General features: G+C 52.1%; 1 pseudogene; it reads left to right on the top strand.

The window, feature by feature from the left end:
• Positions 1-22040, top strand: part of LOC141154966 (cytochrome P450 2G1-like) — a 311891-nt pseudogene that overhangs the window by 238248 nt on the left and 51603 nt on the right.

Raw genomic sequence — 22040 nt, 5'->3', positions numbered from 1 at the left:
GTCCCCACTAGTGATCCACCCAGGTCCAGCTCCCTCGGGCCTTCTGTTGGGAGACCCTTGGCCTTGGGTTCCCTGACCCTCCACGTGGTATGCCTTCGTGGTGGATGTGGTGGGTGGCCGTGGCAGACGCTGCCCACGGCCTCCGGTCTCTGGCTGGGGTGTGTTTTTGCCCCCACCAGCTTGGGTTCCGGTACCCTGATGCCAACTCTTCACCCGCTGCTGGACTTTGGGTTCTCAGAGTTCCTTTTCTGTTTCCCCCTCTGGGTCTTTCTTGCTTTCTCCTCTCTCTCTCTCTGGGGCTTCTCTGCTCCTCTTCCTCCTCTGACTTCTCTCTGCAAAGGCTGACAGACTGACCTGCCTGCAAAGACTGACCCTGTTCTTTGATGGTGCCCACCTTATATACACCCTCTATGTGTGAGCTCAGGTGACCAGCACCCAATGAGCTCCTATCTTTACCCAGGCTGCTCCCCCTATCTGCCCCTACACTACTTGGGATGTACCACCCCCCCCTCCCACTCCAGCCAGGAACAGACTCGGTCGTACCTGCACATTTCTAAGTGGGAGTACCGTCGGCCTGTTCCTCGGAAATGGGATGTATGTAGTGCATGCAGCCTACCGAGCTCAGTTCCACACTCCATCCTTACCCGGGAGTGGAATATCACACCTCTGGGTTGAGGTGCAATACCCCTGTAGCAGCCGAATCCTCAGGGTGCTACACTTACACACAAGTCTTTACCCGGGAAAGGAAGTTCCTTAACATATTTCACAGGAAAACACTTTCAGTTTCGTTTTTGAACGTTTTCTTGTGAGCCAGTAAAACTGGCTTAATACCTCTGACCACGTTGTTGACAGCAGTGACCTGGGGGGCAGAATTGCTTCCTGGGGCGATGTCCATGCTGTCCCCATGTCTTTTGAGCACTGTCACTATCGTTTTGGGCACTTTTTAGGCTTTCTACAGACTGCCGGGGGTGCCGCCGCAAAAATGCTCGGGTCTCCCATAGACTAACATTGGGCTCGTTGCTCGGGTCGAGCACCCGAGTATCACGGCGAGCTCGGCCTGAGCTTCGCGCACCCGAGCATTTTAGTGCTTTCTCAACACTAATTGCTATATAATATCATGACTGCAATATATTAAAAAGATAACTACTTTGAAGGGAGGTGTGCTTCTTTAGTTTTTCACTCCAGAACACTGCTTGATAAAGGTTCTATGTGGAACTGAAATGTTGCACTTTTTGACGTACAGTAGGAGAATAAATCATATTTCTTTATTGGAATGCTGCCATGTTTTTACTAAATAGCTAGACAGATAGATAGACATGTAGATAAATAATTAGTTAAATTCAATTCCAGGTCAAACCTTGGATCCAGAAAGGAATCTCATGGATGCTTTTTCTAATGTTCTCTGTTCTGTCATATTTGGAGATCGTTTTGAGTAAAAGGATGAGAGATTTATTAAGTTCCTCAAAATTGTAGAAGAATCTTTCCATCTGTTAAGCTCCACCTGGGGACAGGTATAGAATGATTACAATCTGCTGGTGATAAGACCTATAATTAAGGTAGAGGAAAATGGTGATATCATGTCTAAGGTGTAGTTACCCAAACGATGCGATCCTCTGGGAAGGGGAGTCCAGCTCAGGTTTTAACCTGTGGGACCAACCAGGGCTGAGCCCATCTTCCCAAAGGGCCCCATAGAACTTACATGGTCTGCCAACTTTTGACAAAATGACTGTTATTGTGCTCCTTATCTGACCAATCACCATGTTCATGTTCTTCTTGGCATTACAGCGGCAGAGCATTCTTCCCACAATCATGAAGTATGTTCCTGGACCTCATCATAGAATGATCCCCCTCTCACAAGAACTGGAAGATTTTATACATGAGAGGGTCAAAGCCAGCATGGAGACCCTGGATCCCTCCTCACCAAGGCATTACATTGACAGCTTCCTCATCAAAATTGAAGAGGTATTTATACATATAATAAAAATGGAAACCATAAAGTCTACGTATTGATATGAACAGGTTCAGATAGGTAATTATGAGGATTTTTTATGGAGAGAATCAGTGCCATTGTCTTTGAGCTGCATCTCATATTGCAACTCATCCATATTTAAGTCAACAGGGCTAAGCTGCAATACTGGGTACAGCCTGTAGACATTGGAGGTGCTTGTAAGCTCCTTTTAAGATACAACTCTCCAGTTTTGATTAATGAAACATCTTATAGTACTTTTAACACATTTTAGTTTTTACATCTTGAATGGGACTTAAAATAAATGCTGCCCGAACCACAGACAGCATGAATTAAACACCGGCTACTCTATAGCAGTTGTGCATGTGTTACTCTGAAACTCTGCGGCATTTAAAAGAAAATGTATTTTGAAATGCTGCTTTGGGATGATTCTTCTGACTAATCCGAGGCAGGTCCCAGAGGCTTCTTCCCCATTTCCTCCCATTAAATTAGATGTCTCTGTGACACCCCAGGGGTCTGGTTGCCACAGTGATAGAGATATTATGTCTGAGAGCAGGTGGGAGGTCCTTTGGTCAGGGATCCTGTGCATGCCACACCTCCTGCCCAGTCTTGGGAGGGGAAGAACTTCCCCTGTATAAACCCGGGGCTGAGGCAGGGTGAGTCAGACAAGGAGAGTGGAGAAGAGAAGCAGCATAGGAAACAGCAGAGTTACAAGGAGTCAGGGGCTGGCAGCTACAGAGCTCGCCCTGACTAAGAAGATTCTTTACCGGACCCGGAGTCCGAGGCTGTGGGGACTAAATCCTACCCAGCAGCAGAATCCGTCGGGCAGGGGATTTCAGGTCCTCTGGCCCAGAAGCCTGAAGGCACGGTCACACGCGTGGGACCAGCACCGCCATCGTGGAGCAGAAGCCATTAGAAGGCCCCGAGTCACCGGCCATACGGGTGAGCACCACACGGTACACTCAGGGACGTGGGCTACTTACATCAGCTTCTAGCAAGGTAGCCAGAAGAGTACAGTCAGTTTGGGAGGCCTACAACTACGCCTGGCCAGGGGAGATCCCATCTGCTCAAAGACTGACCAGGCCCCGTTTGCTAGCAAGTACTCCGGGAGGGTCTGTCGTTACCAGTAAAGACCCTGAACTACACCGTACCGTCTCTGAGTGGTTCCTGCTACCCCCATCATCCACGTCGGCTGCCCTGAGGCCATACCCCTCCCGTTGGGGGTTATACTATCACGCTGCACAATCCTACCACCGGCCTCAGCGGTCTGCCCTGCAGCAGCAGCTTCCTGGCTGCACTCAACGGGTGGCGTAGTCATCAACTATTTACTACTAATAGACTGCCGTCTAGTTTGACTCCCTGGGCACGGACCGGGTCACCGCCACGAGATTACAACCCTCCACGGATCCGGCTCCGGGTAAGCTCCCGCGTGCGCACCGCAGCGCGACACAGGCCCAGGGGCGCGTCAACTTTGGCGTAGTCGGCAGGATTTCGTGCCCGCAACCACCGGGTACTGCGTGCCTGAAAACCAAAGACTGTTCAAACTTACCAGTGGTGAAGGTTTCCCGCCATCCGGCGCCATCTTCTACCTTCTTCCCGCCATCCGCAAAGTTTTCCCGCCATTGGACGCCATCTTGAGGACGCCGCGCGGGAAGAAGAGGGGCGTGGACTCCGAAAGCGCGCGAGAACTGAAGCCCCGCCTCACGTCCGGACGTTGCGTAAGGTCCTGGAAGGAGCCCAGCAGACGCCGACGTCACAGGAGCGCGACGGAAGGTCCTCAACCCTGACGATCCACTGCGGAGCCGCGGCCTACGGAAGAGGATCATCGCAAGGTAGGCCACGGTCCACTAGGGGGGAGGAAGATGTCGGATACGGAGGAGAGCTTCACTGCCTCAACCCCCGCCAGCGCTACCGCTGCTGCAGTTATGCCCTTCACCATGCCCTATATCCCGGGAGCAGCTTGGCTACCCCAGTACTCAGGGGAGTCACATACCCTGCATGACTTTAGAGAAAAGCTGGATAGCCTCTTCCAGGTGTACCCCCTCACAGAAGAGCAAAAAGTGAGCATCCTGGTGGCCCAACTAACCGGGGCAGCCAAAAGGGAAGTAAAATCCTGGCCACCTGGGAGGAAGACTGTCGCAGGGATACTAACCCGGCTGAAGGACACCTTTGATACCCGCACCTCAGCCGAGATTAAGCTTAGATTCTACGGGTGCAAGCAGCGAGCGCATGAGAGTATAAGGGACTATGCACTAAACCTACAAGAGGCCCTGAGGGCCATAAAGCAGACCGACCCTGATGGGGTGGGAAACGAGGACAGGCTGTTGACTGAACAATTTATAGAGGGTTTATATTGCAATGCCCACCGAACCCAGTTGCGGGCAATGGCCTTACAGGATCCCCATCTGGACTTTGCACAGTTCAAGGACAGAGCCATCCGGGTGCTCCGAGAACCGGCACCAGGTGGCGTTGTGACCCACAGACGCCCCACTACCACTTACTACCAGGAGGCGGCGCCCTTGTCAGCAGGGCCTGTGGGAGCTGATGCGCAGGCTTTGGACAATGACCCGGCTCCAGACCTACACCATCAGGTCCAAGAGCTAGCTAAGAGCGTTGCTGCGCTAACCCGAACTGTGCAGTCTTTACAGGTTTCCACCCCAGGGAAGATCCAGCTGGCATCCGGACCGGAGGACATCCCGTGGCGTCGACCAAGGAGGACCCCACCGGCCAGAGGAAGACCCAGTGACCGATACAGTGAGGACGGACGACCCATCTGCCGCCGCTGCAATCAACCCGGACATATGGCAAGGTACTGTTCTTTAAACGGGCACAACCTGGGGTAGAGGGCCAACCCCCAGGAAAAAGATCACCAGGCCCATCGAACTGGCGCGACAGATATGTGGGAGGACGTCCAGTCTTGCCTGTGGTACTGGATGGCATTCCCATGAGTGCCCTACTGGACACCGGGTCACAGGTCACCACCATCCCGTACGTGCTCTTCAAGCAGTACTGGAATGACTCGGATATTACCCGCTACCCCGACGACGACTTGAGTATCATCGCCAGCAATGGTCAGCCCGTGCCACAGATCGGATTTAAAGAGGTGACCATCAAAATTGGTAGAGTCGAACTGGCCGCACAGGGACTGATCATTGTAGATATCGATAAACATGAGAGTCACGCAAAAATAACTCTAGGAACTAATGTAATTGAAAATTGTCTTGCAGAGGTGATTTTCCTTTTACAGCAGGTTGCCAAGAATGCCAGCTCCGGCGAGCAGCGGGTGCTCCAGAAAGAGATGCGGGCACTGATGCAACGGCAACAAGTGGAACTCTCCGGCGGTGAGATTGGTAGCGTAAGAATGTGTGACCCTTTTCCTATTGCCATGCCCCCAAAAAGTGAAATGATGATTTGGTGCCGGGCAGCTATTGGTCTGAGAGGTAGAGATTACCAGGCAATGGTAGAACCAGTTTACTCAGACAGTAGGCCCACCATTTTGACAGCACGGGGGGTGGTCAATGTACGCCATGGGAGGGTGCCCATTCGCATAATAAATATCGGGGAGAGGGAAGTGTACCTGCCCCGGTATGCCACGCTAGCCAAATTATATACCACTAATCAAAGTTCTATACAATCTGTGGAACCCTTGCCTCCATCTCACCCGAAGGAAGGTAACGGCTCTAAGAAAGACATGGAGGACTGGTGTCAGCAACTACATTTGGGTACTGACTCCACTCCCTCACATCAGAAACAAGGAGTCTATCGGGTGGTTCAAGAGTATGAGAGAGTGTTTAGTAAACACCCGTTAGACTTCGGGCGAGTCAAGGGGGTAGAACATCGCATCCCCACGGGAGATCATCCTCCCATAAAAGAGAGGTATCGACCCGTACCCCCTGCACATTACCAACACGCCAAGGGGATGCTTAGAGATATGAAGGAGGCTGGGGTAATCCGGGATAGTTGTAGCCCCTGGGCAGCCCCATTAGTTTTAGTCAAAAAGAAAGACAACACCATGAGGATGTGTGTAGATTACCGGAAAATCAACCGTATCACACACAAGGATGCGTACCCCTTACCAAGGATAGAGGAGTCATTGGCTGCTTTAAGATCTGCTAACTTCTTCTCTACCTTGGATCTCACTAGCGGGTACTGGCAGGTTCCTGTAGCAGAGGCGGACCGGGAGAAGACCGCATTCACCACCCCGATGGGACTTAGCGAGTTCACCTGCATGCCGTTCGGACTCTGCAACGCACCAGGAACCTTCCAACGCCTAATGGAGTGTTGTCTGGGCCACAGAAACTTCGAGACGGTCCTGTTGTACCTGGACGATGTCATCGTATATTCCAAGACGTATGAGGACCACCTGAAACACCTGGCGGAAGTGTTCGAGGCTCTGGCGAGTTACGGCCTAAAGGTGAAACCCTCCAAGTGTCACCTCCTGAAACCAAAGGTGCAGTACCTGGGACACGTGGTGAGCGCTGACGGAGTGGCTCCCGACCCCGATAAGATCACCGCAATTAAGGGATGGCCAAGCCCCTCCAGCGTAAAAGAAGTGCGGCAGTTCCTCGGGTTGGTAGGCTACTACCGAAGGTTTATTCCCGGTTTCACCAAAAAGGCAGCACCTATGCAGGACCTCCTGATAGGCCAGTCCCGGAAGGCCAAGAACCAGAAGCCGCCCTTCAAATGGGAGGAGCTGGAAGAAGAGTCCTTCCGCCAGCTGAAGATGGCCCTCACGGGGGACGAAATCTTGGCGTACCCGGATTATAGCCAGCCCTTTATCCTCTACACCGACGCCAGTAACATCGGGCTAGGAGCCGTACTGTCCCAGATCCAGCAGGGGAAGGAACGAGTAATCGCCTACGCCAGCCGAAAACTGCGACCCACCGAAAGGAACCCCGAGAATTACAGCTCATTTAAGTTAGAGTTCCTGGCCGTAGTATGGGCAATCACTGAGCGCTTTAAGCATTACCTCGCTTCTTCCCGGTTCACCGTGTACACGGATAACAACCCGCTGACACACCTGGACACGGCAAGACTCGGTGCCCTGGAGCAGAGGTGGATGGCCCGTCTGTCCAACTACGAGTTCACAATTAAATACCGGGCAGGACGCTCCAATACCAACGCGGACGCCCTGTCCAGGATGCCCAACCTGCCGGACGAAGGAGAAGATCCGGAGGGACTGGAAGAAGTTGAACTCCCTGCGTTCCACCGTCATGGGACTATTCAGTATTCCCACCGGGTAAGGAGTAAGCAGGCTGCTACGTTGAACCCCTTACCCCACTACAACTGGGCGGAAACGCAAGACAGCGACCCTGCCGTCCGACTGGTGAAGGAGATGCTGACTCGGCCGGAGGCTCGCCTTGAACCAGACGCTCCGGAGGAAGCCAAACAACTATGGGCAGAGAAGAGTCGACTGTTCCTTTACAAAGGGAAGTTGTGCCGCAGAATGGTTAACTCCCGGACGCATGAATTACTCTGGCAAGTAGTGGTGCCACGAAGAGACGCAGCCATGGTGATGGAGGCATACCACGACGGAGCTGGACACTTTGGGTGGAAAAAGCTGGAGTTCCTGCTGCGCGAGCGGTTCCACTGGGTAGGCATGAGGGGAACCATCGAGAAGTGGTGCAGAGATTGTGGCCCGTGCAACCTGAGAAGGAAGGACCGAGCCAGCCAGAAGACTCCCCTGCAGTCCATCGTCACCCGGCAACCGTTGGAACTGGTAGCCTTGGATCATGTAAAACTGACCCCAAGCAGAAGTGGCTACGTCTACGCGTTAACCATCGTGGATCATTACTCCCGGTTCTTGGTTGTCGTCCCCGTCAAGGACTTAACGGCTCAAACAGCAGCTAGAGCCTTCCAGCAGCACTTCTGCCGTCCACACGGGTACCCGGACCAAGTGCTGACGGACCAGGGACCTGCCTTTGAAGCGGAGGTCTTTCAGGAATTCTGCAATCTGTATGGCTGCCGGAAGATAAGGACGACACCCTACCATCCGCAGACTAATGGACTTTGTGAAAAAATGAACCAGGTGGTAATGGATCTTCTAAAAACGTTGCCCCTGGAAGAACGCAGTCTGTGGCCTGAAAAGTTGCCCGATCTGGTGGACCTATACAACCACATCCCGGTAGGTTCCACCAACTGTACCCCGGCTTACCTAATGAGGGCAAGACCTGGTAAGTTACCTGTTGACCTGGAAATGGGAGTCCTGACACCCGAGGACACTTCACCAGAAACAGACTGGGACACAGAGAGGCAGCAGCAGTACCGGAGAGTACAGGAGAGCGTGGAGCGAAGTCTCTGTCAAGCTAGGGAAAGACAAGAGAAAACTTACAACCAGTATGCTCCCGCTGTTCCCCTGGTACCCGGAGAGCAGGTCTTGAAGAGGAAGAGACGGCTCCACAAGTTGGACGACCAGTGGGAGAAGGACCCGTACACCGTACTGCCCTCAAGCCACGAGAACCCGAAGGTCTGTACCATCAGTAAAGACGGAGGGGAAACCACAGCCATTGTATCCCGGGACCACTTGAAGAAGTGTCCCGAACAACTGAGGAACCCTGAAGAGGAACAAGAAGACCATCGACCCGTGGAAGAAAGGGAAGATATGGTTAGTACCGTGCTCGGGGACTTTCCTCAGTCTTGGACTCAAGTCAATGGTGCAGTTGTGGTACCCGTACTCACCTTCCTTCAACCATCATCCCAAGAACCTACGGAGCAACGGGTAGAGCTGGAAGAACAGCCGGTCCAGGAGGCAGAAGACTCCACACAAGCAGAACAGGAGAATCAACCCTCTGCTTATAGTGAGCCTGCCGTACCCCTAGTGAGACAAGGAGCCGGTAGACAGCTGCCCAGTTTACCCTTGACAGCTCCTACACCCTGTAGTTCAGGGCCAGACAGTCAGCTCCGTAGGTCCACTCGGGCCACTAGAGGCCAGTTACCCGCACGCTGGAGAATTTAAAGTGTATAAATTGTTTTATCTATGTTTTTCTGTGTCTTGTTGCTTGTGTATAATTTTGTGTTTCTAGTTATTTTTAGGAAACCTTGGTGGATTTACCGGGAATCCTTGTATATAGTTGGAGCGTAACCCAGGATGGACTAGAGACTGTTAAGGACTCGGGGTAGGACAGACCCCTACCTGGTTACGTCTCCCTGTGTTGGTGAAATGGACACCTTTGCTTTTCTTCAAAGACTGCATCCGGTTGCGGACACGCCGTAACCATCTTATGTGTTTTTCTTATAGTATTGTTATTGTTATACTTTGTTATGTTTTTCTAAATGTGTTTAGTCCCGGAGTACTAAATTTCACTAGGGGGGAATGTGACACCCCAGGGGTCTGGTTGCCACAGTGATAGAGATATTATGTCTGAGAGCAGGTGGGAGGTCCTTTGGTCAGGGATCCTGTGCATGCCACACCTCCTGCCCAGTCTTGGGAGGGGAAGAACTTCCCCTGTATAAACCCGGGGCTGAGGCAGGGTGAGTCAGACAAGGAGAGTGGAGAAGAGAAGCAGCATAGGAAACAGCAGAGTTACAAGGAGTCAGGGGCTGGCAGCTACAGAGCTCGCCCTGACTAAGAAGATTCTTTACCGGACCCGGAGTCCGAGGCTGTGGGGACTAAATCCTACCCAGCAGCAGAATCCGTCGGGCAGGGGATTTCAGGTCCTCTGGCCCAGAAGCCTGAAGGCACGGTCACACGCGTGGGACCAGCACCGCCATCGTGGAGCAGAAGCCATTAGAAGGCCCCGAGTCACCGGCCATACGGGTGAGCACCACACGGTACACTCAGGGACGTGGGCTACTTACATCAGCTTCTAGCAAGGTAGCCAGAAGAGTACAGTCAGTTTGGGAGGCCTACAACTACGCCTGGCCAGGGGAGATCCCATCTGCTCAAAGACTGACCAGGCCCCGTTTGCTAGCAAGTACTCCGGGAGGGTCTGTCGTTACCAGTAAAGACCCTGAACTACACCGTACCGTCTCTGAGTGGTTCCTGCTACCCCCATCATCCACGTCGGCTGCCCTGAGGCCATACCCCTCCCGTTGGGGGTTATACTATCACGCTGCACAATCCTACCACCGGCCTCAGCGGTCTGCCCTGCAGCAGCAGCATCCTGGCTGCACTCAACGGGTGGCGTAGTCATCAACTATTTACTACTAATAGACTGCCGTCTAGTTTGACTCCCTGGGCACGGACCGGGTCACCGCCACGAGATTACAACCCTCCACGGATCCGGCTCCGGGTAAGCTCCCGCGTGCGCACCGCAGCGCGACACAGGCCCAGGGGCGCGTCATCTCTCCATCCCATTGAATTAGACGTCAAGTCATCAGAAACGCACCATCTCCAGTCAGCTTTTCAAAAGATATTTTCTCTGCGGCCCCGTAGCATTAGGTTATTGTGCACTTTTGATCCTAGGTTCCTGGACTGGAGAGATGTAATGCACCTCCACCATAGAGAACAGTGAGACTATTTAGTTTATCTCTCCCAGCTTACAGAGGAAAAGTGGTTTGGCATGAAGGGGTGTAGTGTATGGAGTATCCACATTTGTGTTACGTTACCCTGTGGTTAGAATTGGCTGGATTTGGACTAACTCTAGGAGGTGCATCAGTGAAAGGGAAGGAAAATTTGACTCTCTTATTGAGTGAGCATTGGAGGCTTGCAGCCAGAGTGAACTTGTACAGAGAGCATCAGTGTCGAGATGACTCGCCCAGTGGGATATGGGGGAGACTCGGTACCCGGGCCTTGACCTTCTGTGGGATGTCACGGCAGTCGGCTCCCTTGCCCGTACCCTGGGGTCACTCTTAAAAGGGGTTTTGTTATTTGAAGTGATGGATATTAGTTTTGTCTAGTGACGCCACCTGTGGCTTCTGGTAATGGGTACCAGCGCTGCTGCAGACCTCCGGGGATGATGGGATGGCAGCTAGGATGCTTTGGCTCTCCACAGGCGGAGCGGGCCCCCCGGGGCAGGGTTGATGGAAGGAATGCAGGTGAGAGGTGGCCAGGTCGGGTCAGGGGAGAATAACAGACACGCACACAGGGGATTCGCTTCAGTACCTTTACTGGTGTAGATGGCAGGTACGGTCCAGGGTACTTGATAGGAAGGGTGCACTTCTGGACTCTCCCCAGGGAGTGGGTATAAGGCCTCCTGATCCATTTCTTCCTCTCACTCTGAAGCTTCTGACCAGCCTGAAACTAGGCCTAGCTTCTGTACTCTTTCACTCTCCTAACCTATATTCTTGGTGGTAAGAACTTTCCTCTGGATACCACTATCCCTGGACGCTGGGGCCTTCGTGATTCCTAGTTCTTTAGATGATTGTAGCTTCAGGTTAACAAGGGGTTTAGAATCCTCCTGGTATACCGGTTATTCCTACTGGGTGTAGAGGACACTGTAGGCGCAGACCCGGTGTCCGGCTTGTGTTCTGGGGTTAGCCTAAGATGCTCCTCTGGCCCCATAACTCCTCTCACTCTTCTCCTTGCCTCCGGCCCCGCTCTAGGCCCCAAGGCTTCAGCACGTGCTTTAGGCCCTGGCTGGCCCTCAGCACAGCAGATCACATGCTGCTTCTTCACTGATCTGATGTGTCAGCACACTCTGACTACCTAACACCACCCTCCTGTATATATATCCCTAACAGGGCTCCCTCTGGTGGTATGAGGTGAAAGGGTGGAGGTGTCTGTGTGTAGTTAGGGCCTCTTGTGGAGAAGTCCGTCCATGCACCCTTTTGGGTCCTGTGGTACCTGTATAGCAGGGTGCCACATGGTGAACAAAGTTGACATCTATGGGAAGCTTTGGTGGCTGGTGGCCAGAGTGAACATCTACAGAGAGCACTGATGACTGGTTCAGGGAGTATTGATGGCTGGGGGTCAGAGTGAACATCTACAGAGAGCATTGGTGACTGGTTCAGGGAGCATTGATGGCTGGGGGCCAGAGTGGACGTCTTCAGGGAGCATTGGTGGTTGGTAGACAAAGTATATGTCTTCAGGGAGCATCATTAACTGAATGCCAGAGTGACCATCTCTGGGAACATTGGCAGCTACAGACTAGGGAGCAATTTATTTATTGCAGGAGAGGTAGAGGGCTGGAGGCAAGGGAGTGTTACGTAGGGCCTGAAAAGACACTGTGCAGTGGGTTGATGCTCATCAAGTGAGCATCAGTGGCTAGAGTGCAGAGTGGACATTTTGGGGAGCTGGAGGTTATGAAGCAGTTTGCTATAGCAGGAGAGGCAATAGCTTGGCGCTAGGGAGTGTTACTTGGTGCCTGTGACTATACTGTGGGAGACCCATTAGCTGAAACTTATTGCAGAGCTAGGTCTGGAATTTGTTACAAGGAGAACACTAGAATATCCCATTACAAGCCCACAGCCACAGTGAGAAATGGATAAGCCATCAATATAATACTATATAAATCGTAGCTAAATAGTCATTATTGAACATTGGGACTGAACTCTGATTTCTTTCCAGGAAAAGAATAATCCTAACTCTGAATTTAATTTAAAAAATCTCCTAATGTCGACTCATAACCTGTTTACAGGGGGTATAGAGACGGTCAGCACCACCCTGCGGTATGGACTGCTTATCTTACTGAAGTATCCAGAATTACAAGGTGTGTAAGGAGTCACTATTGCCTATGTTATTCCATGTAGGAATCAAGTGAAGCACACAATGCATCCAACTTACATTCTAGGCTAGATTTCTCACGGTATACTAGGATGATGGCCATTTTATGTTTCAGCAGTAATTTCTCCCCCAAGAGAAGAAAGAATTTAAATAATTTTTTTTATAGATGTTTTTATTATCACGGTTTTTATTTATTTTTTTCTTTTCAAGTAACACGCCTTAAAGGGGTTTTCCCATGAACAAAAGTTCATTTTAATCTATATAATATATGGGGTTGTTTAGCAATACCACACATAATTTGTGGACAGATGTGGCACTATTTTTGAAAGAAAGCAGCCATGTTTCTTCTAATCCTGTAAATTCTCTTAGGAGGTTGTCCACTGATAGGTCATCAATATCAGATTAAAAGAGTCCATCACCCCATACCCACAATGACGAGCTGTAATCATCAACAGTGGTGGTACAGCACACCTCCACTCAATGTGCAGCTACCACTGCCAAGAACTTCTGATTAGCTCATATTCAGCAGCCACTGTGCAGTTTCATTCAATATATACTTTGGTGGCATTTGTCCCAACTAGTAACAGCTGATTAATTGGCCCCCCAGCAATATTATATTGACAACCTTCTAAAGAAAAAACCTTCAATACTAGATACGTGGAAAACTCCTTTCATTTAAGCAGGAATGAAGCTATCGGGAGTGCACAGATAGCAGTTACATTTGGGCCTTTGTGCATTAGAAACCTAAAGGCTCGTTTTCAACATAAGTATGGATGAGCGGACCCGTGGATGTTCGGGTTCGTCAGGTTCGACCAAGCTACAGTAAAAATTTCGGTTCAGTATACGAACTTGACCCCTAACTCGAACCCAATAGAAGTCAATGGCGACCCAAACTTCGGTGCTGTAAAATGGCTGTAAAATGGTCATTGTAAAGGCTAAAGGGCTGCAAAAGGAAGTTAAATGGGAGTAAGAGAAGGCCAAGTGCCCAGCAAACTAATTTGGATATGTAAAGGACTTAACATAACAAAGAATCCCCCCAAAAATGATAATTTAGGGATGAATGTGATGCGCCCCCTGGGCCGTGGGGTACCCGGTGTCGGGCCGGTAGATGCTGGGGTAATGTCACAGTGGCGGTGACCCGGTCCGTGACCCAGGGCGGTCAATAAAAGGGGTATTGGATAGGGGATTTATAGTGTTTTTATAGAGTTCGTGATGCAACCTGTGGAATGCGGCTAAAGGGTGCCTCCGCTGCGGAGCAGTCCTCTGAAGCTGATGTTACTGCAGCAGGGATGGTATGGCTCTCCACAGGAAGAGCTAGCTCCAGGGCAGTGTAGATGATGTTGCAGGTTGTGCTGGGCATTGTAGTGCAGGGAGTGATGGCGCAGCAAGAAACACAGAGACAAGGTGGTGCAGACCCAGGGTCTTTACTCACGGTTAGTGCAGTCCAAGTTACAGACGTCAAAGTAACTTCCCGTGACGTGCTGCGTTTACTCAGTGAGGGGCTCAGTCCATCCCCAGGTAACTCCGGAGTGCATAACAGGACTCCCTTCTGTGTCTTCTCTCTGGCTGTCTCCCTGAACCTCATACCAAGTGTCCCAGTCCAGTATCTGCGGGCCTTTGCGGGCGACGTCTGTTCCGTCCCCTGGGTCCTATATAGCTACCTTCCTGGTTAGACTGGTATGGAGTGTTGGCTACAGGGCATGAAATACTGCAGCCTCTGGTTTCTTGTTAAGATGTGCAATCTTCTACTAGTTGATGGACCGGTTCCCTGTATGCAGCCTGACCCCTCCACCTCCTGGTAGATTCGGGCGTACGGGTGGCCTCTCGCACTGCCTGTACCCCTAGGATCGTTTCTTCTGGTTCCTGGAGCCTTCCTGCTCCCTCTCCTCTCCTTCTCTTCTTCCTCTCAGCCTTGGGCCTCACAGTCTAGGCCTGCCTCTGGAGCAGAGCTCCTGCAGAGCCTCCGCTCCTATCACTTTCCTCCTCTGACTAGTCTGTCTTTCTAAGATGGCTTCCCATTTTATATCTTCCCTCTATGAGCTCCCCTTAACTACTTCCTCCACCCACACCCACTATGTGGTTCCCCTTACCAGCTAGGTTCCCCCCACTCCAGCCAGGAAAGGGGCTCAGCAAGTATGTGGGAGGCATCTTGCTCCTCCTGCTGGCCTGGAGTGGTGTGTGTTGGATGCAGGTGTTAGGGTCCTGAGCTGTACTCCTTCCTTACCTGAGAGTGAGATACCACACCTCTGGTTGAGATGCAGTACCTCTGTGGCGACCGAACCCTCAGGGGCGCCACAAATGTATAAAAAGTTTGTGAAGTGAAATGGATTAAAAAACAAAAATTTAAAAATAAGGCCGTGTACCACAATGGCCGCATTCTAATGGATGGTACAGTGAAATTGCGAATGGTCATTAAATCAGTCAGTTTGGATTACATTTTAAAAATTACTGGCTACAAATTGACGAAAAATGATGAACCATAAGAAGGCATGGAAAGCCTGACAGAGGTGCCGCATAGGCCTCCATGTCCTTGCGCCTCTCCCGAGCGACCCTGTACATTGCCTAGGATATGTTGGTTGAAGAGGCAGGGTGGCTGTGGTATCCTCTGGAGGCCATTCACCTCACCCTCGCCATGCAAAAGGTGCTTTCTCACAGCCTGCCGCTTCTGCACATGGCCGCACAGCGGACGGCTCTCCCTTCCGTCCACCCCCCGTGCCGTATGAGCTCGGTTGCATGCTGGTGTCCTTGGAGTACAGTGAATCAGGGTTTGAATCTGTAGAGGCAGCCTGGTGAACAGGTACCACATCCAAGATAGGCAGCAGCCAAGCAAATTAACCACTCCTCAACTGAGCCAGCTGTTGACTTTGCAAGACACAAATGCCATCGATGACAATTTAGAGGCTCTGTGATTGGAATAAGTAGTTAAATACTAAAATGAGTATCTATTGGACGGCAAATCTGGTGAAAGCATCCACAATAATTACAGCTCCAATAGCGTACAGTAAAGTCTCCCACCACTATCGATGATACAGTGAAACTGTGAATGGTCATTAAATGAGTTCATTTTGCCTGCACGGTGGCTCAGTAATTAGCACAGCAGCCTTGCAGTGCTGGGGTCCTGGGTTATAATCCCATCAAGGACAACATCTGCATGTTTGCGTGGGTTTCCTTTTGGAATGCACAGTACTATCAGACATGGTTGCATAAGAGTAGAAAAATTTGTTTGTATGCACATGACTCCCACCAACATGGTTGCAGATTTGAAAAACTTTTGTGTACACACTGTACTATCTCAGACACTGGTGCAGAGCACACAAATTCTTTTTGGAAAACTGCGCACACATAAAACCTAATACTGTCCCCTCACTACAGCTGCATCCTGTCCCAATGCTAAGGAGAGCAGAAATAAAACATAATAATCTTGAACCATGAGAAACAGGTCCAAGTGGAGAAGAATGTGGTTGTGGTAGTGTCAGTGGAAGAAGCAAGGGTGGAGTAGTCCAACACTGTTTTTTTTTATGGAACTGACTTTAAACAACTTAGAATTAACAAAACTAGAACTAACAATCTAGAACCAGGAGGCAAAGGTCCAAGTGGAGAAATAAGTGAATGGTGCGGTATAGGTAGAAAAGGCAAGGAAGGAGTAATCCAACACTATTTTTTTTAGATTTTTTTTTTTGTATATTTTTTTTGTTTTTCAGTGTTTTTTTTTGCTTGTTTTTTTTATGGAAATTACTTAAAACAACCTAGAATAAACAAAACTAAAACTAGCTATCTAGAACCAGGTGCCATAAGTCCAAGTCGATGAAAAAGTGGACGTGGAGGTATATGTGAAAGGGGCAATGGAAGAGTAGTTCAACACTGTGGTTTTGTGTATTTTTTTGTATTTTTGTTCTTTTGGTCTTTCCTTTTTTTTTTTTTTTTAGGGAACTGATTTAAAAGAACATAGGATGAATCCAAATAAACGAACAAAGTACAACCAGGGGCCGGAGGTAAAACTGGAAAAGGAGATGGAGGAGGTATAAGTGGCAGTGTAGGTGGAAGAGGCGGAGGAAGGTAGCCAAAAGTTTTTTTTTATTTAGTGAGAAGGCACCCAAATAATAAGAATGGCAAATACAGTTGAATACTGGCTGGGTGTGGCTGGCATAGTTGTCTAGTCATCTAAAGGTATGGACAAGTCCCGTGGGATCCACGCCTGGTTTATTTTAAGGAATGTTAGGTTCCTCAAGTTGGATGTGGGATGCGCCTGTCTGTTATCACACCCACTGCCGTGAAAAACACACATTCCGACAGTACACTTGCCGCAAGTGCCTTCCGAGATGGTGGCGCTACCCCAGCTGAGTTTGCGACTTCCTCCTCTGCCTCTGCCTTGTTCTTCTACTGAACTCCTGCTGTCAAGTTGGAAAGCCATCAGTAGTTTCTCTACCAGCGTATGCTTTTATTCACGTATGCTCAAGTGATGGAAGAAATGGTATGGTACGCTGTCCTTGTATCGGGGATCCAGCAGGGTGGCCACCTAGTAATCTGTGCTGCTAACAATCCAGGCAACGCAGCGGTCATTGCGCAGGTACAGCAGCAAGTATTGGCTTGTGTGCCAGGCTGCCCAGAGACAATGACAAGTTGTCCTCAGTGGGAGGTGTATCTTCTGTGCACTCTGTATCCCCCCAGCCACGTTCCAGTGATGCCCGTGAGCTGCTCTGAGTGTCACCCTGCTGTGAACACGGATGTTCCTCCTCCTCTTTATCCTCCAAAACTGTTCCCTGGCTGTACAGTTGGGCATCTGGCCGCTTTTGGAACAGTAACCCACCCTCCGAGCTATGTGTGGATGACAGGCCTGATAACGCTGTGAATTGGCCCTGCTCCTCCTGCTCCTTTTTCTCCTGTGCCTACGCCTCATCCATCATCATCTGAATTGTTGTTCCCAGCAGGCATATAAGTGGTAAAGTAATGCTGATGATTGCGTCATCAGTGCTGGCCATATTGGTGGAATATTAAAACCCGCGCAACATGGCACCTACGTCCCTCAATGAGGCCCAGTCATTGGTGGTGAAGTGGTGTAGTGGTGTTGTTTGCAGAGTGACTCACCCATGTGTGCTGCAGCTGAAACTTCACTATTGCCTGCTGCTGATCCCACAATCTCTCCAGCATACGCAAGATGGAGTTCCACCTTGTTGGTACTTCGCATATGAGGAGGTGAGCAGGAATGCAGAAGTGACTGTTACGCTCCCGCCCGGACAGACTGGCATGAGCGTGATTAGTGATCCCACTGTACCATGAACCAAGGAGTGCCTGGAGGGGCGTAACTAAGTATCAACCCAATCCGAACAAGGTCGCACGGCGGCTTAGTCGACTCCATGGACCATGGAGGAACCGAGCAGAGGGACCAGGTGCGACTCCAGGTCAGACCCCGGTCACAGTTGTTGACCCACACCGGGGAATGCAGGAACAGGCAGGTAGACTGGCATACAGGCACGTGGGTATTGGCAAGTACCGCTGGTATGCAGACAGGTGGGTACTGGCAAGTATGGCTGGTATGCAGACAGGTGGGTACTGGGAAGTATGGCTGGTATGCAGACAGGTGGGCACTGGCAAGCACAGCTGGTATGCAGACAGGTGGGTACTGGGAAGTACGGCTGGTATGCAGACAGGTGGGCACTGGCAAGCACGGCTGGTATGCAGACAGGGAGATACTGGCTAGCACGGCTGGAGTGCAGACCGGGAGGTACTAGCAGGTTGGAGCACAGGCTGGATAGGGTCCAATACAGACTGGGAGACAGGTACAGAGCCGCAAATGTGGTAGACAAGCAGAGTAAAGCGAAACCGCCGGAGCGGAGGACAAGGCAGAGCAGTGAGAAGCCGCCGGAGCGGTGGGCAAGTCAGAGCAGAGAGAAGCCGCCGGAGCGGTGGGTAAGGCAGAGCAGAGGGAAGCCACCAGAGCTGTGGGCAAGTCAGAGCAGAGGGAAGCCTCCGGAACGGTGGGCAAGTCAGAGCAGAGAGAAACTGCCGGAGCGGTGGGTAAGGCAGAGCAGAGGAAAACCGCCGGAGCAGTGGGCAAGACAGAGCAGGGAGAAATCGCCGGAGCGGTGGGCAAGTCAGAGCAGAGAGAAACCGCCGGAGCGGTGGGCAAGACAGAGCGGAGCGAAACCGCAGGTGCAGTGGGTAAGGCAGAGCAGAGGGAAGCCGCCGGAGCGGTGGGCAAGTCAGAGCAGAGAGAAACCGCCGGAGCAGTGGGTAAGGCAGAGCAGAGGGAAACCGCTGGAGTGGTGGGCAAGTCAGAGAAGAGAGAAACCGCCGGAGCGGTGGGCTAGTCAGAGCAGAGAGAAACCGCCGGAGCAGTGGGCAAGACAGAGCGGAGCGAAACCGCAGGTGCTGTGGACAAGGCAGAGAGGACAGGGCTCTGTTCACATGGAACAGACTGGAAAATACAGGAAGATACGGAGGAAGGGAAAAGGGACAAGCAGAACCAGATACACACAAGGTACTTACTATGAAGTAGCGAGTGGACACAAAACTCACAAACAGAAGTACAGAGACAACAAGTTGGAGTTAGTTGCAGGTTCAGATACTGCAGGAAGAGGGAAGTTAAGGACATAGAGACAAACAGATAACAGGCTAGGATACAGTTCAGACAGGAACTGCTACTGCAAAGAGATACAAGAACAGGCCTGGGTATACAGCCCTCAGAGATGGCGGGGCAGACTAGAAGTCAGAGAATACAGGCCTGGGTATACAGCCCCCAGAGATGGCGGAAACGGACAAGAAAGCACAGAAAATAGGTCTGGGTATGCAGCCCCCAGAGATGGCGGAAACAGACAAGAAGACACAGAACTGGACCTGGCAACTTCAGAATCAAGGAGCACACTGAATGTTAGTGTTGCTCAGGCACCTCCTACTGGGTGGAGGGGGTTTAAATATCCAGTGACTCACAGCAATAGGCTGGAGACGCATTAGGGGTGCGCCCACAGCAGCTATAAGAATCATGAAGTAACCGGGCCGCTGCCTTAAGCAGTCAGTCAAGAGACATGCACACAGCATGAACTGGCACACAGTTTGCAGGCTGGACTGACAGGTAAGATTGCGGTCTTGCATAGTGGGAGGTGGTTCACTATGCAAGTGTAGCGCCCCGAGGGTTCGGCCGCTACAGGGGTATTGCACCTCAGACCAGAGGTGTGATATTCCACTCCCAGGTAAGGATGGAGTATAGACCAGGGCTCAATTAGCTGCATACAGCACACACACCCCATTTCCGAGGGACAGCTCAACGGTGCTCCCACTAGACAGAAGTGCAGGCAAGACCGACTATGTACCTGCCTGGAGTGGGGAGGGGGGTGGAACACCCAGTGCTGTAGGGGCAGATATGGGTTGGTTCCTGAGCGTAGGTAGGAGCCCATTGGTTGCTGGTCACCTGGGCTCATGGCTAGAGGGAAGTATAAAAGGGAGGAGCCATCTTAGATCTGGGTTCAGTCTGTGAGGAGAGGTTGAGAGGAGAGCTGACAGGGAGCAGCAGCTCAGGCTGAGTGCTGCTCCAGAGGCAGGCCTAGAGAAGAGGCCGGGGCCTGAGAGGAGAAGGAGAAGTGGGCCTGGAGAAGAGGCCAAGGGAAGGAGGAGAAGACAGAACAGGAAAGAAGGAGAAGAGAGAGAGAAACAGAAGGGCTGAGGAACAAGAAGGTGGAAGGGACCCTAAGAACCCACGAGAATCCAGGGTGAAGGGTCAGGCAGATTAAGTGTACCGGATCCCAAGTTGGTGGAGGAGAAACAACCCTCAGCCAAAGACCGGAGGTCGTGATCATTTATTGGTGCGACACCTCATCAAACCTGCTAGGAAGGCACCATATAGGACAGCGGAGGACGGGACCCACGTTTAACCGCACAAGTCCGCGGTAGCTGGACAAAAGTGGGTCACTGGTGAGGCAGGCCAGAGAGAGGACAAAAGGGGGTCTTGAGCCATACTCCTGAGCTGCCTGGGAGTTGACCGAGCCCCTCACCTGGTGGACGCAGCACGGCTCGGGCAGTCATTCCCTGCAGAAGTGACTTAGATATTAACCGTGAGTAAAGACCCTGGACTGTAGTACGTTGTCTGTGTGCTTTTTCGCTCCTCCGGCATTACCGGTACTGGGACTCTCACCACCATCACTCCCACCATCCACTACACTGCCCTGGGGCCACACTCTTCCCGTGGGGAGTCACACCATCCCAGCTGCGTACATCATCGGCCCCAGCGGTCTGCCCTGCAGCGGCGGTTCCTAATAACCGCAATCCACGGGTGGCGTAGTCGGACATCTCTTAAAACATCTAAAAGACTGCCACTGGTCTGACCACCCTGAGCCGCGGGACCGGGCTGCCACTACTACTCCCAGCGTCTCACTATTGCCCGGTTCCGTGTGCCCCATGGCCCAGGGGGCGAGTCAGCTTTGGCATAGTCGGCAGGATCGTTACCCACCCGCCACAAGCGGGTATTGCGCGCCTCAAAAGAGACTGTTTTATTGTACTAAAGATGGCGCCCGCCCCAGAAGAACGAGCGCCATAATGTGCGCGCCAAAAGACCACAGGAGGCCGCCTCTCATCGTGGGCCGGGTCCCAGAATGGCGCCAAAGAGGAAGCCCGCCCCCAACAACCATGAGCACGGCGGTAGAAATGTCCGTCAACGTGGGGGGGCTGCCCCTGAGAGTGATTGTCAGCAGAATGCCCCAGGACCACCCCCCATGGGGGCGGAAAGAGAAGAAAATTGCGGGGCAGGTGGTGGTCTGGATCAGTCTGGCCAGGCCGCACCCGAAGATAGAGACAGGAACCAGCTCCAGCGCCCTGGCGCGTGGCCTGCTGCAGGCCGAATCCCCATGCAGCTTCACGGAGCTGCTAGCACACCTCCCCAAGGAAGACCCCGAGTATGTGCGGGCTGCGCTGGAGGAGCTGGACCGGAGGATGGTCCGGGCGTAGCGGGACGTGATTGCCGGGTGGAAAGAAGAAATGGCCCGGCGGGCCGTGATCCTGGAGCAGGAGGCGCCGTCGACATCCAGCGGCACACCAGCCACCGAGGGCAGTGAAAGCAGAGCGGAGGCTGAGGACGATGCCGTGGAGGAGGCCGCGACAGCAGAGGCAGGTAACATAGACGCCCCTACCCCGAACCCTGGGGCCGCCGACCTGCCCCTGCACCCTGTTGCGGAGCCCAACGTACCTGAACACGCCATCGACACCGTGCCTCCACCGCTACCAACCGGTTCCCAGGCCATCGACACCGCCAGCGAGCCCCGCCCCACGCCGTTCCCTCTGACCCTGGGCATGATCAGCAGACCACAATCGCAGGCCCGGTCATAAGGCCTAGCGCCCCCGGACGCCGCCCGTCGACAGGAGTACTGCTGCCAACAGCTGGAGTTGTTCGAGAGGGAGCAGCGAGAGCGGCGCATGAAACAGGAGAAGCGCAGGTCCAGAGTGCGGAGCAGAAGATGAAGACCCGGCGAGATCCCCGAGCTGCCC

Source organism: Phyllobates terribilis, unplaced genomic scaffold (genome assembly GCF_046119375.1).
Source record: "Phyllobates terribilis strain yellow unplaced genomic scaffold, ASM4611937v1 Scaffold_7__3_contigs__length_470593459, whole genome shotgun sequence".
Lineage (NCBI taxonomy): Eukaryota > Metazoa > Chordata > Amphibia > Anura > Dendrobatidae > Phyllobates > Phyllobates terribilis.
This window is presented reverse-complemented; position numbering and strand designations above follow the sequence as displayed.